This window comes from Megascapheus bottae, chromosome 2 (genome assembly GCF_031878675.1).
Source record: "Megascapheus bottae isolate mThoBot1 chromosome 2, mThoBot2.hap1, whole genome shotgun sequence".
In the NCBI taxonomy this organism is placed as follows: Eukaryota; Metazoa; Chordata; class Mammalia; order Rodentia; family Geomyidae; genus Megascapheus; species Megascapheus bottae.
The window spans coordinates 64,061,526-64,077,737 of NC_143510.1; the positions used below are offsets into that span (position 1 = coordinate 64,061,526).

At 52.9% G+C, this 16,212-nt stretch overlaps 4 pseudogenes; all 4 read right to left on the reverse strand.

The window, feature by feature from the left end:
* Positions 1-306: 306 nt before the first annotated feature.
* LOC150067249 (PRAME family member 12 pseudogene) lies at positions 307-1,791 on the reverse strand (annotated as a pseudogene).
* Positions 1,792-4,454: 2,663 nt separating this feature from the next.
* On the reverse strand, positions 4,455-5,939 carry LOC150067250 (PRAME family member 12 pseudogene; annotated as a pseudogene).
* Positions 5,940-8,538: 2,599 nt separating this feature from the next.
* LOC150067251 (PRAME family member 12 pseudogene) lies at positions 8,539-10,023 on the reverse strand (annotated as a pseudogene).
* Positions 10,024-12,682: 2,659 nt separating this feature from the next.
* On the reverse strand, positions 12,683-14,167 carry LOC150067252 (PRAME family member 12 pseudogene; annotated as a pseudogene).
* Between the last annotated feature and the right edge of the window lie 2,045 nt (positions 14,168-16,212).

Here is a 16,212-nt window from a genome sequence, read left to right on the forward strand (position 1 = left end):
GAATGGATAGAGTACAAAAGCAGAGATGGCCCCTAGCACTTGGAGACATACAATGGTGTTGGAGTCTTTTGGAGAAACCCAAGTTGGGAGTGCTGAGGGAGCGTAGCCAGGAACATGCGGGCAGCCCCAAAGTGCTCGGAAAGGTGGCCAGTTCCCTAGGTCCGGCTGAAGGGCCAAGGGCAGAAACACATGCCCTTTGTCTTGCAGTGACCCTGAAGGTTGGGATGTGTGAGGATGGGGGAAGGACCTTAAAGCTAGGCTTTCATGGGTCAGGTCCACAGGAATGCTGGGGAGGGAGGCGCCCAATTACGCAGGCAGCGCAGACAGGCCAGGAAGTCCTTCCACTGTGAGCACCCAGGAGCCACGGGGCCCCAGGCTAACCATCTGGCACTTTCGGCGACGATGACAGAAATCGGCGCAGATCTGGAAGCGCTGGCTAGGCGTCGAGGAAGCTCTCCACGCTTGCAACAGGGGGCCCAGCATGAGAAGAAATCTCTCAAGGTGGATGCTCCCCAGGACCCCGTCGTCTTGAAAGTAGAAGCTCTCCAGAGGGGGAGGATAGATCCCTTGACTGAAACGGGCCAGCCTGGCAGTGTGGCTGAGCAGGGTACACAGGCTGCCCAAGGAGATGGGGTTTCCATAGAAACTGAAGAAGCCGAGCTGGGAGCACTGTCTGAGGGCGGGCAGGATGGCAGGGAGCTGGGCGTCGGTGAGGCCACAGTCCTCCAAGGCCAGGGTCTCCAGGGTCCCGGCCGCTTGCTCCAGCAGGGCTCGCAGGGGCTCCGGACTGAAGCGGCCCAGGCACACACTCCTCAGTCGCAGGCGCTGGAGCTGCCTGGCGCAGGCGCAGCCGGACAGAAACTTCAGGTCGTCTTCCTGCAGGGGACAGGAACTCAAAGACAGCGTCTTCAGAGCTGTCAGGCTCCCCAGGATGGCCGGCAGCTTTCCGTGGAGGAAGAAGACGTCGTGCACGTGAAGCTCCCGCAGACACTGCAGCCGCCCCAGGTGTGCTGCGTACTTGCGGGAGTACAGCGCGTTGAGGGCTCTGGAAGTGTACACCTGAGCACTCATCTTGGAGAAGTGGAGCACCCGAAGGTTCTGCATCTGGCTGAGCTGACGAGCAAAGGTTTTCATGGTCTCTCGACGCCAGAAACAGTCCACCACCAGTTCTTGGATGGAGTCCAGGCGCACTGGCCGCAGAGCCTTCCGCACTCTGGAGGTGCAGCCCGACAGGATCTGCAGCTTCTCGCACCGCAGCTGGACTCGCCCTCTCCTCTTCCGGGCCCACCGCAGCACGTAGGCCTGGAAAGCCCCCTGGGGGCCATCTTGGATGGTGAGGTCCAGGACTATGGTCAAGGGCCGCTCTTCAGTCCTTCGTGCATCGCAAGTCGCCGGGGGCCGGGGGCTCAGGGGGCCTGGAGGGGAGCTTCCGGCCAGAGAGGGGCAGCCCTGGGCCCGCATCTCGGAGGACACGCTTCGCAGATCCAGAACTTGCAGTTTCCAGCGACGCGGCCGATCTTTCTGGGCGAGCAACAGATCGAGTCCATCCAGGGCAGCCTTCAAGGCTTCCAGGTCTGGTGACCGCGTCACGGCCCCCAGGAGCAGGCAGGGGAAGGGCCAGGCCTGCACCATGGCCTTCAGCACCTCTGCGTGGCCCCCGGCATAGGCCTCCCTGAAGAGCCGGGGGAACAGCAGCCATGGCACATCCTCCAGGGTGTCACAGATGGACACCGAATGGCTCCTCACTAAGGCCTGCATGGCTAGACTCTCCAGGGTGGGTGGCGTCCCCATGTTCCTCTCGCTGGACAAGACCAGGATCCGGTGTGCAGGCAGGGCTCTCTCCGGTCCAGCAGCGTCAGGCTCTGACTGTGGACTCTGGGAAACTGCTGCTCTTCTCTGTGCCCCTGGGAGTCTTATAGCCCCAACGCAGCCCTTTCCAGCACCTATCTTCCAATAAAAGAACAGCCCCCCCCCCTCCCTTGGGATTTCTGAGTCACACCCAGCAACCCTACACTGGATAGGGTCCTGCACAGGGTGGATCCTAATCCCTTCAGATAGGATTATTGACATGCGAGTCACAGTGCCTGGCATCCATTTCTCACCTGTGAATGTGTAGACACAAAACGTTTCTACCCTAATATCCGGACAAGGCATATTATTGTGGGGAATTAATGCACCTACTGTTTGGCAGGTGGAACTGTAACCCCTCTATGCATTTCGTCGAAAATGAAAAATTACATTGAAATACATAGAAAAAGTTCCTCCCTTTTACTTTTAAATCCCCAATACTATTCCACAGATGGTCCATTGCCCTGACTTGGGGTCAGGTTGTACGACCCTCAGCCTGCAAAATTGTGTAGAGTCTCCAGGAACTTTTTCGGAAAATTTTTGGTTTTCCTTCTTTCTCTACTTGTCTTCCTGCATGAATTCCTTATTTCCTTCCTTCCTTCCTTCCTTCCTTCCTTCCTTCATTCATTCCTTCCTTCCTTCCTTCCATCCTGCCTGCCTTTTCACCCCCTGCCTTCCTAACTTTAATCTCCCTACCTTCACAAGAGCTTTAATCCTGCCTTTTCGAACCTTTCCATTTTATTGGGTTCATGTATTAGAACAGGAACTCGGGGCTCTGAGCGGCTTTTGGTCTAGGTTAGTGCTCTAAAACTTGTCCAAAGCAATGGCTACAGAAACCTAGAAACTCTAAGGATCTGGATTGCCTAGATAGTCCTTGCAGTGTGATCCTCCCATCTCAAAACTCTGGAGACCCTGGATTCTTGGAATCCTAGGATGTTTTCTGAGGAGCTTGTTGGCGTCCAATTTTCTCACACACCTCTCTGCTTGTTGACATCTTCCTGGGATCCATGGTTCTCATGCTCCTGAAGGACAGAATTAGAGGCAGAAGCCACCTCAGTGTGGTGGGCATATTTCTCTCTTGCTCCTCGTTTCCAATGTTGTTGTTGTTGTCATTGGGTCTGGTTAGGCACCAAGTGAGTATTTCTCTGGAATAGCAAAGGAAATATAGTCTACCTTTTGCAGGCACATTTAATCATATCACGGTGGAAAATTCTCACCGCCCCCCCCAAAAGATGGATTGTACAACTAGTTCCCTGGCTTGATGGGTGGGGATTTGGAAGCCACACCCAGCACACCGAGCATGGTTTCACCCTCCAGAGCAAATCCAAGTGATTCTAGGCACCTATTTCCACCACAACAATTTAAATAGTGAAAATTCTCATGTAGAATAACATGGAGATGGGAAGGGTTTAACATCCTTTCACAGACTGTGTTTGGTTATCGATGTCCAAATTACCCTATAACATTTCCACTGTTCTTTCTTTCTTTCTTTCTTTCTTTCTTTCTTTCTTTCTTCCTTTCTTCCTTTCTTTCTTTCCTTCTTTCTTTCTTTCTTTCTATCTTTCTTTCTGTCTTTCTTTCCTTCTTTGACTGTTTCTTTTTTTTCCTTATGGGACCTAGCTCAGAAATCTAGGCTTTGGAGCTTTCAATGAAAATTTCAGCAAAGGCTGAAAGCCTTGGCCCAGGACCTGGTATTGTTCCTGACCTCTTCAGCTCAAGGCTACCTCCAAACCCTTAAGCCACCACTTCACTTCCCATTTTCTAGGGGATCATTGGAGGTAGGAATCTCAAGATTTTATGGCCAGGGCTGAATTTGAAACTTGACACTTAGATCTCAGCCTCCTGAGGAGGTAGGATTCCAGGTGTGAGCAATCATGCTGGACTACTTTGCATTTTTCTGGAAAGCATGTTTGTGTGGTTGTGGGTGGGTGGGTGGGTGGGTGTGGGGTGTGGGTGTGGGTGTGGGGTGTGCACATGTGCGTACACACGACTTATTTAGTGCAAGTACCTGTGTTTGTGCCAGGTCCTGGAACTGAATACAGTGGGGCTTTTGTGCGCATTGTCGCCTCTGTATTCCTGGAGCCACGGCTCCATTAAGACTTTCCTAGAAGTTCACTGGAGAAGAGCATCACATTGGCATTCCCTCAAAGGCCGGGACTGAATAGTGATCATCAGATATCACAATTGCAGAGTAGCGATGACTGAACACAAGAACAACTCTCAGCAAACGTGTGCTTTATCTCCGTTTTTATTTCCGATTTATTAATTGATCTATACAGTAGAGTCAGGGACAATAGGAAGAATGGATAGAGTACAAAAGCAGAGATGGCCCCTAGCACTTGGAGACATACAATGGTGTTGGAGTCTTTTGGAGAAACCCAAGTTGGGAGTGCTGAGGGAGCGTAGCCAGGAACATGCGGGCAGCCCCAAAGTGCTCGGAAAGGTGGCCAGTTCCCTAGGTCCGGCTGAAGGGCCAAGGGCAGAAACACATGCCCTTTGTCTTGCAGTGACCCTGAAGGTTGGGATGTGTGAGGATGGGGGAAGGACCTTAAAGCTAGGCTTTCATGGGTCAGGTCCACAGGAATGCTGGGGAGGGAGGCGCCCAATTACGCAGGCAGCGCAGACAGGCCAGGAAGTCCTTCCACTGTGAGCACCCAGGAGCCACGGGGCCCCAGGCTAACCATCTGGCACTTTCGGCGACGATGACAGAAATCGGCGCAGATCTGGAAGCGCTGGCTAGGCGTCGAGGAAGCTCTCCACGCTTGCAACAGGGGGCCCAGCATGAGAAGAAATCTCTCAAGGTGGATGCTCCCCAGGACCCCGTCGTCTTGAAAGTAGAAGCTCTCCAGAGGGGGAGGATAGATCCCTTGACTGAAACGGGCCAGCCTGGCAGTGTGGCTGAGCAGGGTACACAGGCTGCCCAAGGAGATGGGGTTTCCATAGAAACTGAAGAAGCCGAGCTGGGAGCACTGTCTGAGGGCGGGCAGGATGGCAGGGAGCTGGGCGTCGGTGAGGCCACAGTCCTCCAAGGCCAGGGTCTCCAGGGTCCCGGCCGCTTGCTCCAGCAGGGCTCGCAGGGGCTCCGGACTGAAGCGGCCCAGGCACACACTCCTCAGTCGCAGGCGCTGGAGCTGCCTGGCGCAGGCGCAGCCGGACAGAAACTTCAGGTCGTCTTCCTGCAGGGGACAGGAACTCAAAGACAGCGTCTTCAGAGCTGTCAGGCTCCCCAGGATGGCCGGCAGCTTTCCGTGGAGGAAGAAGACGTCGTGCACGTGAAGCTCCCGCAGACACTGCAGCCGCCCCAGGTGTGCTGCGTACTTGCGGGAGTACAGCGCGTTGAGGGCTCTGGAAGTGTACACCTGAGCACTCATCTTGGAGAAGTGGAGCACCCGAAGGTTCTGCATCTGGCTGAGCTGACGAGCAAAGGTTTTCATGGTCTCTCGACGCCAGAAACAGTCCACCACCAGTTCTTGGATGGAGTCCAGGCGCACTGGCCGCAGAGCCTTCCGCACTCTGGAGGTGCAGCCCGACAGGATCTGCAGCTTCTCGCACCGCAGCTGGACTCGCCCTCTCCTCTTCCGGGCCCACCGCAGCACGTAGGCCTGGAAAGCCCCCTGGGGGCCATCTTGGATGGTGAGGTCCAGGACTATGGTCAAGGGCCGCTCTTCAGTCCTTCGTGCATCGCAAGTCGCCGGGGGCCGGGGGCTCAGGGGGCCTGGAGGGGAGCTTCCGGCCAGAGAGGGGCAGCCCTGGGCCCGCATCTCGGAGGACACGCTTCGCAGATCCAGAACTTGCAGTTTCCAGCGACGCGGCCGATCTTTCTGGGCGAGCAACAGATCGAGTCCATCCAGGGCAGCCTTCAAGGCTTCCAGGTCTGGTGACCGCGTCACGGCCCCCAGGAGCAGGCAGGGGAAGGGCCAGGCCTGCACCATGGCCTTCAGCACCTCTGCGTGGCCCCCGGCATAGGCCTCCCTGAAGAGCCGGGGGAACAGCAGCCATGGCACATCCTCCAGGGTGTCACAGATGGACACCGAATGGCTCCTCACTAAGGCCTGCATGGCTAGACTCTCCAGGGTGGGTGGCGTCCCCATGTTCCTCTCGCTGGACAAGACCAGGATCCGGTGTGCAGGCAGGGCTCTCTCCGGTCCAGCAGCGTCAGGCTCTGACTGTGGACTCTGGGAAACTGCTGCTCTTCTCTGTGCCCCTGGGAGTCTTATAGCCCCAACGCAGCCCTTTCCAGCACCTATCTTCCAATAAAAGAACAGCCCCCCCCCCTCCCTTGGGATTTCTGAGTCACACCCAGCAACCCTACACTGGATAGGGTCCTGCACAGGGTGGATCCTAATCCCTTCAGATAGGATTATTGACATGCGAGTCACAGTGCCTGGCATCCATTTCTCACCTGTGAATGTGTAGACACAAAACGTTTCTACCCTAATATCCGGACAAGGCATATTATTGTGGCGAATTAATGCACCTACTGTTTGGCAGGTGGAACTGTAACCCCTCTATGCATTTCGTCGAAAATGAAAAATTACATTGAAATACATAGAAAAAGTTCCTCCCTTTTACTTTTAAATCCCCAATACTATTCCACAGATGGTCCATTGCCCTGACTTGGGGTCAGGTTGTACGACCCTCAGCCTGCAAAATTGTGTAGAGTCTCCAGGAACTTTTTCGGAAAATTTTTGGTTTTCCTTCTTTCTCTACTTGTCTTCCTGCATGAATTCCTTATTTCCTTCCTTCCTTCCTTCCTTCCTTCCTTCCTTCATTCATTCCTTCCTTCCTTCCTTCCATCCTGCCTGCCTTTTCACCCCCTGCCTTCCTAACTTTAATCTCCCTACCTTCACAAGAGCTTTAATCCTGCCTTTTCGAACCTTTCCATTTTATTGGGTTCATGTATTAGAACAGGAACTCGGGGCTCTGAGCGGCTTTTGGTCTAGGTTAGTGCTCTAAAACTTGTCCAAAGCAATGGCTACAGAAACCTAGAAACTCTAAGGATCTGGATTGCCTAGATAGTCCTTGCAGTGTGATCCTCCCATCTCAAAACTCTGGAGACCCTGGATTCTTGGAATCCTAGGATGTTTTCTGAGGAGCTTGTTGGCGTCCAATTTTCTCACACACCTCTCTGCTTGTTGACATCTTCCTGGGATCCATGGTTCTCATGCTCCTGAAGGACAGAATTAGAGGCAGAAGCCACCTCAGTGTGGTGGGCATATTTCTCTCTTGCTCCTCGTTTCCAATGTTGTTGTTGTTGTCATTGGGTCTGGTTAGGCACCAAGTGAGTATTTCTCTGGAATAGCAAAGGAAATATAGTCTACCTTTTGCAGGCACATTTAATCATATCACGGTGGAAAATTCTCACCGCCCCCCCCAAAAGATGGATTGTACAACTAGTTCCCTGGCTTGATGGGTGGGGATTTGGAAGCCACACCCAGCACACCGAGCATGGTTTCACCCTCCAGACCAAATCCAAGTGATTCTAGGCACCTATTTCCACCACAACAATTTAAATAGTGAAAATTCTCATGTAGAATAACATGGAGATGGGAAGGGTTTAACATCCTTTCACAGACTGTGTTTGGTTATCGATGTCCAAATTACCCTATAACATTTACACTCTTCTTTCTTTCTTTCTTTCTTTCTTTCTTTCTGTCTTTCTTTCCTTCTTTGACTGTTTCTTTTTTTTCCTTATGGGACCTAGCTCAGAAATCTAGGCTTTGGAGCTTTCAATGAAAATTTCAGCAAAGGCTGAAAGCCTTGGCCCAGGACCTGGTATTGTTCCTGACCTCTTCAGCTCAAGGCTACCTCCAAACCCTTAAGCCACCACTTCACTTCCCATTTTCTAGGGGATCATTGGAGGTAGGAATCTCAAGATTTTATGGCCAGGGCTGAATTTGAAACTTGACACTTAGATCTCAGCCTCCTGAGGAGGTAGGATTCCAGGTGTGAGCAATCATGCTGGACTACTTTGCATTTTTCTGGAAAGCATGTTTGTGTGGTTGTGGGTGGGTGGGTGGGTGGGTGTGGGGTGTGGGTGTGGGTGTGGGGTGTGCACATGTGCGTACACACGACTTATTTAGTGCAAGTACCTGTGTTTGTGCCAGGTCCTGGAACTGAATACAGTGGGGCTTTTGTGCGCATTGTCGCCTCTGTATTCCTGGAGCCACGGCTCCATTAAGACTTTCCTAGAAGTTCACTGGAGAAGAGCATCACATTGGCATTCCCTCAAAGGCCGGGACTGAATAGTGATCATCAGATATCACAATTGCAGAGTAGCGATGACTGAACACAAGAACAACTCTCAGCAAACGTGTGCTTTATCTCCGTTTTTATTTCCGATTTATTAATTGATCTATACAGTAGAGTCAGGGACAATAGGAAGAATGGATAGAGTACAAAAGCAGAGATGGCCCCTAGCACTTGGAGACATACAATGGTGTTGGAGTCTTTTGGAGAAACCCAAGTTGGGAGTGCTGAGGGAGCGTAGCCAGGAACATGCGGGCAGCCCCAAAGTGCTCGGAAAGGTGGCCAGTTCCCTAGGTCCGGCTGAAGGGCCAAGGGCAGAAACACATGCCCTTTGTCTTGCAGTGACCCTGAAGGTTGGGATGTGTGAGGATGGGGGAAGGACCTTAAAGCTAGGCTTTCATGGGTCAGGTCCACAGGAATGCTGGGGAGGGAGGCGCCCAATTACGCAGGCAGCGCAGACAGGCCAGGAAGTCCTTCCACTGTGAGCACCCAGGAGCCACGGGGCCCCAGGCTAACCATCTGGCACTTTCGGCGACGATGACAGAAATCGGCGCAGATCTGGAAGCGCTGGCTAGGCGTCGAGGAAGCTCTCCACGCTTGCAACAGGGGGCCCAGCATGAGAAGAAATCTCTCAAGGTGGATGCTCCCCAGGACCCCGTCGTCTTGAAAGTAGAAGCTCTCCAGAGGGGGAGGATAGATCCCTTGACTGAAACGGGCCAGCCTGGCAGTGTGGCTGAGCAGGGTACACAGGCTGCCCAAGGAGATGGGGTTTCCATAGAAACTGAAGAAGCCGAGCTGGGAGCACTGTCTGAGGGCGGGCAGGATGGCAGGGAGCTGGGCGTCGGTGAGGCCACAGTCCTCCAAGGCCAGGGTCTCCAGGGTCCCGGCCGCTTGCTCCAGCAGGGCTCGCAGGGGCTCCGGACTGAAGCGGCCCAGGCACACACTCCTCAGTCGCAGGCGCTGGAGCTGCCTGGCGCAGGCGCAGCCGGACAGAAACTTCAGGTCGTCTTCCTGCAGGGGACAGGAACTCAAAGACAGCGTCTTCAGAGCTGTCAGGCTCCCCAGGATGGCCGGCAGCTTTCCGTGGAGGAAGAAGACGTCGTGCACGTGAAGCTCCCGCAGACACTGCAGCCGCCCCAGGTGTGCTGCGTACTTGCGGGAGTACAGCGCGTTGAGGGCTCTGGAAGTGTACACCTGAGCACTCATCTTGGAGAAGTGGAGCACCCGAAGGTTCTGCATCTGGCTGAGCTGACGAGCAAAGGTTTTCATGGTCTCTCGACGCCAGAAACAGTCCACCACCAGTTCTTGGATGGAGTCCAGGCGCACTGGCCGCAGAGCCTTCCGCACTCTGGAGGTGCAGCCCGACAGGATCTGCAGCTTCTCGCACCGCAGCTGGACTCGCCCTCTCCTCTTCCGGGCCCACCGCAGCACGTAGGCCTGGAAAGCCCCCTGGGGGCCATCTTGGATGGTGAGGTCCAGGACTATGGTCAAGGGCCGCTCTTCAGTCCTTCGTGCATCGCAAGTCGCCGGGGGCCGGGGGCTCAGGGGGCCTGGAGGGGAGCTTCCGGCCAGAGAGGGGCAGCCCTGGGCCCGCATCTCGGAGGACACGCTTCGCAGATCCAGAACTTGCAGTTTCCAGCGACGCGGCCGATCTTTCTGGGCGAGCAACAGATCGAGTCCATCCAGGGCAGCCTTCAAGGCTTCCAGGTCTGGTGACCGCGTCACGGCCCCCAGGAGCAGGCAGGGGAAGGGCCAGGCCTGCACCATGGCCTTCAGCACCTCTGCGTGGCCCCCGGCATAGGCCTCCCTGAAGAGCCGGGGGAACAGCAGCCATGGCACATCCTCCAGGGTGTCACAGATGGACACCGAATGGCTCCTCACTAAGGCCTGCATGGCTAGACTCTCCAGGGTGGGTGGCGTCCCCATGTTCCTCTCGCTGGACAAGACCAGGATCCGGTGTGCAGGCAGGGCTCTCTCCGGTCCAGCAGCGTCAGGCTCTGACTGTGGACTCTGGGAAACTGCTGCTCTTCTCTGTGCCCCTGGGAGTCTTATAGCCCCAACGCAGCCCTTTCCAGCACCTATCTTCCAATAAAAGAACAGCCCCCCCCCCTCCCTTGGGATTTCTGAGTCACACCCAGCAACCCTACACTGGATAGGGTCCTGCACAGGGTGGATCCTAATCCCTTCAGATAGGATTATTGACATGCGAGTCACAGTGCCTGGCATCCATTTCTCACCTGTGAATGTGTAGACACAAAACGTTTCTACCCTAATATCCGGACAAGGCATATTATTGTGGCGAATTAATGCACCTACTGTTTGGCAGGTGGAACTGTAACCCCTCTATGCATTTCGTCGAAAATGAAAAATTACATTGAAATACATAGAAAAAGTTCCTCCCTTTTACTTTTAAATCCCCAATACTATTCCACAGATGGTCCATTGCCCTGACTTGGGGTCAGGTTGTACGACCCTCAGCCTGCAAAATTGTGTAGAGTCTCCAGGAACTTTTTCGGAAAATTTTTGGTTTTCCTTCTTTCTCTACTTGTCTTCCTGCATGAATTCCTTATTTCCTTCCTTCCTTCCTTCCTTCCTTCCTTCCTTCATTCATTCCTTCCTTCCTTCCTTCCATCCTGCCTGCCTTTTCACCCCCTGCCTTCCTAACTTTAATCTCCCTACCTTCACAAGAGCTTTAATCCTGCCTTTTCGAACCTTTCCATTTTATTGGGTTCATGTATTAGAACAGGAACTCGGGGCTCTGAGCGGCTTTTGGTCTAGGTTAGTGCTCTAAAACTTGTCCAAAGCAATGGCTACAGAAACCTAGAAACTCTAAGGATCTGGATTGCCTAGATAGTCCTTGCAGTGTGATCCTCCCATCTCAAAACTCTGGAGACCCTGGATTCTTGGAATCCTAGGATGTTTTCTGAGGAGCTTGTTGGCGTCCAATTTTCTCACACACCTCTCTGCTTGTTGACATCTTCCTGGGATCCATGGTTCTCATGCTCCTGAAGGACAGAATTAGAGGCAGAAGCCACCTCAGTGTGGTGGGCATATTTCTCTCTTGCTCCTCGTTTCCAATGTTGTTGTTGTTGTCATTGGGTCTGGTTAGGCACCAAGTGAGTATTTCTCTGGAATAGCAAAGGAAATATAGTCTACCTTTTGCAGGCACATTTAATCATATCACGGTGGAAAATTCTCACCGCCCCCCCCAAAAGATGGATTGTACAACTAGTTCCCTGGCTTGATGGGTGGGGATTTGGAAGCCACACCCAGCACACCGAGCATGGTTTCACCCTCCAGAGCAAATCCAAGTGATTCTAGGCACCTATTTCCACCACAACAATTTAAATAGTGAAAATTCTCATGTAGAATAACATGGAGATGGGAAGGGTTTAACATCCTTTCACAGACTGTGTTTGGTTATCGATGTCCAAATTACCCTATAACATTTCCACTGTTCTTTCTTTCTTTCTTTCTTTCTTTCTTTCTTTCTTCCTTTCTTCCTTTCTTTCTTTCCTTCTTTCTTTCTTTCTTTCTATCTTTCTTTCTGTCTTTCTTTCCTTCTTTGACTGTTTCTTTTTTTTCCTTATGGGACCTAGCTCAGAAATCTAGGCTTTGGAGCTTTCAATGAAAATTTCAGCAAAGGCTGAAAGCCTTGGCCCAGGACCTGGTATTGTTCCTGACCTCTTCAGCTCAAGACTACCTCCAAACCCTTAAGCCACCACTTCACTTCCCATTTTCTAGGGGATCATTGGAGGTAGGAATCTCAAGATTTTATGGCCAGGGCTGAATTTGAAACTTGACACTTAGATCTCAGCCTCCTGAGGAGGTAGGATTCCAGGTGTGAGCAATCATGCTGGACTACTTTGCATTTTTCTGGAAAGCATGTTTGTGTGGTTGTGGGTGGGTGGGTGGGTGGGTGTGGGGTGTGGGTGTGGGTGTGGGGTGTGCACATGTGCGTACACACGACTTATTTAGTGCAAGTACCTGTGTTTGTGCCAGGTCCTGGAACTGAATACAGTGGGGCTTTTGTGCGCATTGTCGCCTCTGTATTCCTGGAGCCACGGCTCCATTAAGACTTTCCTAGAAGTTCACTGGAGAAGAGCATCACATTGGCATTCCCTCAAAGGCCGGGACTGAATAGTGATCATCAGATATCACAATTGCAGAGTAGCGATGACTGAACACAAGAACAACTCTCAGCAAACGTGTGCTTTATCTCCGTTTTTATTTCCGATTTATTAATTGATCTATACAGTAGAGTCAGGGACAATAGGAAGAATGGATAGAGTACAAAAGCAGAGATGGCCCCTAGCACTTGGAGACATACAATGGTGTTGGAGTCTTTTGGAGAAACCCAAGTTGGGAGTGCTGAGGGAGCGTAGCCAGGAACATGCGGGCAGCCCCAAAGTGCTCGGAAAGGTGGCCAGTTCCCTAGGTCCGGCTGAAGGGCCAAGGGCAGAAACACATGCCCTTTGTCTTGCAGTGACCCTGAAGGTTGGGATGTGTGAGGATGGGGGAAGGACCTTAAAGCTAGGCTTTCATGGGTCAGGTCCACAGGAATGCTGGGGAGGGAGGCGCCCAATTACGCAGGCAGCGCAGACAGGCCAGGAAGTCCTTCCACTGTGAGCACCCAGGAGCCACGGGGCCCCAGGCTAACCATCTGGCACTTTCGGCGACGATGACAGAAATCGGCGCAGATCTGGAAGCGCTGGCTAGGCGTCGAGGAAGCTCTCCACGCTTGCAACAGGGGGCCCAGCATGAGAAGAAATCTCTCAAGGTGGATGCTCCCCAGGACCCCGTCGTCTTGAAAGTAGAAGCTCTCCAGAGGGGGAGGATAGATCCCTTGACTGAAACGGGCCAGCCTGGCAGTGTGGCTGAGCAGGGTACACAGGCTGCCCAAGGAGATGGGGTTTCCATAGAAACTGAAGAAGCCGAGCTGGGAGCACTGTCTGAGGGCGGGCAGGATGGCAGGGAGCTGGGCGTCGGTGAGGCCACAGTCCTCCAAGGCCAGGGTCTCCAGGGTCCCGGCCGCTTGCTCCAGCAGGGCTCGCAGGGGCTCCGGACTGAAGCGGCCCAGGCACACACTCCTCAGTCGCAGGCGCTGGAGCTGCCTGGCGCAGGCGCAGCCGGACAGAAACTTCAGGTCGTCTTCCTGCAGGGGACAGGAACTCAAAGACAGCGTCTTCAGAGCTGTCAGGCTCCCCAGGATGGCCGGCAGCTTTCCGTGGAGGAAGAAGACGTCGTGCACGTGAAGCTCCCGCAGACACTGCAGCCGCCCCAGGTGTGCTGCGTACTTGCGGGAGTACAGCGCGTTGAGGGCTCTGGAAGTGTACACCTGAGCACTCATCTTGGAGAAGTGGAGCACCCGAAGGTTCTGCATCTGGCTGAGCTGACGAGCAAAGGTTTTCATGGTCTCTCGACGCCAGAAACAGTCCACCACCAGTTCTTGGATGGAGTCCAGGCGCACTGGCCGCAGAGCCTTCCGCACTCTGGAGGTGCAGCCCGACAGGATCTGCAGCTTCTCGCACCGCAGCTGGACTCGCCCTCTCCTCTTCCGGGCCCACCGCAGCACGTAGGCCTGGAAAGCCCCCTGGGGGCCATCTTGGATGGTGAGGTCCAGGACTATGGTCAAGGGCCGCTCTTCAGTCCTTCGTGCATCGCAAGTCGCCGGGGGCCGGGGGCTCAGGGGGCCTGGAGGGGAGCTTCCGGCCAGAGAGGGGCAGCCCTGGGCCCGCATCTCGGAGGACACGCTTCGCAGATCCAGAACTTGCAGTTTCCAGCGACGCGGCCGATCTTTCTGGGCGAGCAACAGATCGAGTCCATCCAGGGCAGCCTTCAAGGCTTCCAGGTCTGGTGACCGCGTCACGGCCCCCAGGAGCAGGCAGGGGAAGGGCCAGGCCTGCACCATGGCCTTCAGCACCTCTGCGTGGCCCCCGGCATAGGCCTCCCTGAAGAGCCGGGGGAACAGCAGCCATGGCACATCCTCCAGGGTGTCACAGATGGACACCGAATGGCTCCTCACTAAGGCCTGCATGGCTAGACTCTCCAGGGTGGGTGGCGTCCCCATGTTCCTCTCGCTGGACAAGACCAGGATCCGGTGTGCAGGCAGGGCTCTCTCCGGTCCAGCAGCGTCAGGCTCTGAATGTGGACTCTGGGAAACTGCTGCTCTTCTCTGTGCCCCTGGGAGTCTTATAGCCCCAACGCAGCCCTTTCCAGCACCTATCTTCCAATAAAAGAACAGCCCCCCCCCTCCCTTGGGATTTCTGAGTCACACCCAGCAACCCTACACTGGATAGGGTCCTGCACAGGGTGGATCCTAATCCCTTCAGATAGGATTATTGACATGCGAGTCACAGTGCCTGGCATCCATTTCTCACCTGTGAATGTGTAGACACAAAACGTTTCTACCCTAATATCCGGACAAGGCATATTATTGTGGCGAATTAATGCACCTACTGTTTGGCAGGTGGAACTGTAACCCCTCTATGCATTTCGTCGAAAATGAAAAATTACATTGAAATACATAGAAAAAGTTCCTCCCTTTTACTTTTAAATCCCCAATACTATTCCACAGATGGTCCATTGCCCTGACTTGGGGTCAGGTTGTACGACCCTCAGCCTGCAAAATTGTGTAGAGTCTCCAGGAACTTTTTCGGAAAATTTTTGGTTTTCCTTCTTTCTCTACTTGTCTTCCTGCATGAATTCCTTATTTCCTTCCTTCCTTCCTTCCTTCCTTCCTTCCTTCATTCATTCCTTCCTTCCTTCCTTCCATCCTGCCTGCCTTTTCACCCCCTGCCTTCCTAACTTTAATCTCCCTACCTTCACAAGAGCTTTAATCCTGCCTTTTCGAACCTTTCCATTTTATTGGGTTCATGTATTAGAACAGGAACTCGGGGCTCTGAGCGGCTTTTGGTCTAGGTTAGTGCTCTAAAACTTGTCCAAAGCAATGGCTACAGAAACCTAGAAACTCTAAGGATCTGGATTGCCTAGATAGTCCTTGCAGTGTGATCCTCCCATCTCAAAACTCTGGAGACCCTGGATTCTTGGAATCCTAGGATGTTTTCTGAGGAGCTTGTTGGCGTCCAATTTTCTCACACACCTCTCTGCTTGTTGACATCTTCCTGGGATCCATGGTTCTCATGCTCCTGAAGGACAGAATTAGAGGCAGAAGCCACCTCAGTGTGGTGGGCATATTTCTCTCTTGCTCCTCGTTTCCAATGTTGTTGTTGTTGTCATTGGGTCTGGTTAGGCACCAAGTGAGTATTTCTCTGGAATAGCAAAGGAAATATAGTCTACCTTTTGCAGGCACATTTAATCATATCACGGTGGAAAATTCTCACCGCCCCCCCCAAAAGATGGATTGTACAACTAGTTCCCTGGCTTGATGGGTGGGGATTTGGAAGCCACACCCAGCACACCGAGCATGGTTTCACCCTCCAGAGCAAATCCAAGTGATTCTAGGCACCTATTTCCACCACAACAATTTAAATAGTGAAAATTCTCATGTAGAATAACATGGAGATGGGAAGGGTTTAACATCCTTTCACAGACTGTGTTTGGTTATCGATGTCCAAATTACCCTATAACATTTCCACTGTTCTTTCTTTCTTTCTTTCTTTCTTTCTTTCTTCCTTTCTTCCTTTCTTTCTTTCCTTCTTTCTTTCTTTCTTTCTTTCTATCTTTCTTTCTGTCTTTCTTTCCTTCTTTGACTGTTTCTTTTTTTTCCTTATGGGACCTAGCTCAGAAATCTAGGCTTTGGAGCTTTCAATGAAAATTTCAGCAAAGGCTGAAAGCCTTGGCCCAGGACCTGGTATTGTTCCTGACCTCTTCAGCTCAAGGCTACCTCCAAACCCTTAAGCCACCACTTCACTTCCCATTTTCTAGGGGATCATTGGAGGTAGGAATCTCAAGATTTTATGGCCAGGGCTGAATTTGAAACTTGACACTTAGATCTCAGCCTCCTGAGGAGGTAGGATTCCAGGTGTGAGCAATCATGCTGGACTACTTTGCATTTTTCTGGAAAGCATGTTTGTGTGGTTGTGGGTGGGTGGGTGGGTGGGTGTGGGGTGTGGGTGTGGGTGTGGGGTGTGCACATGTGCGTACACACGACTT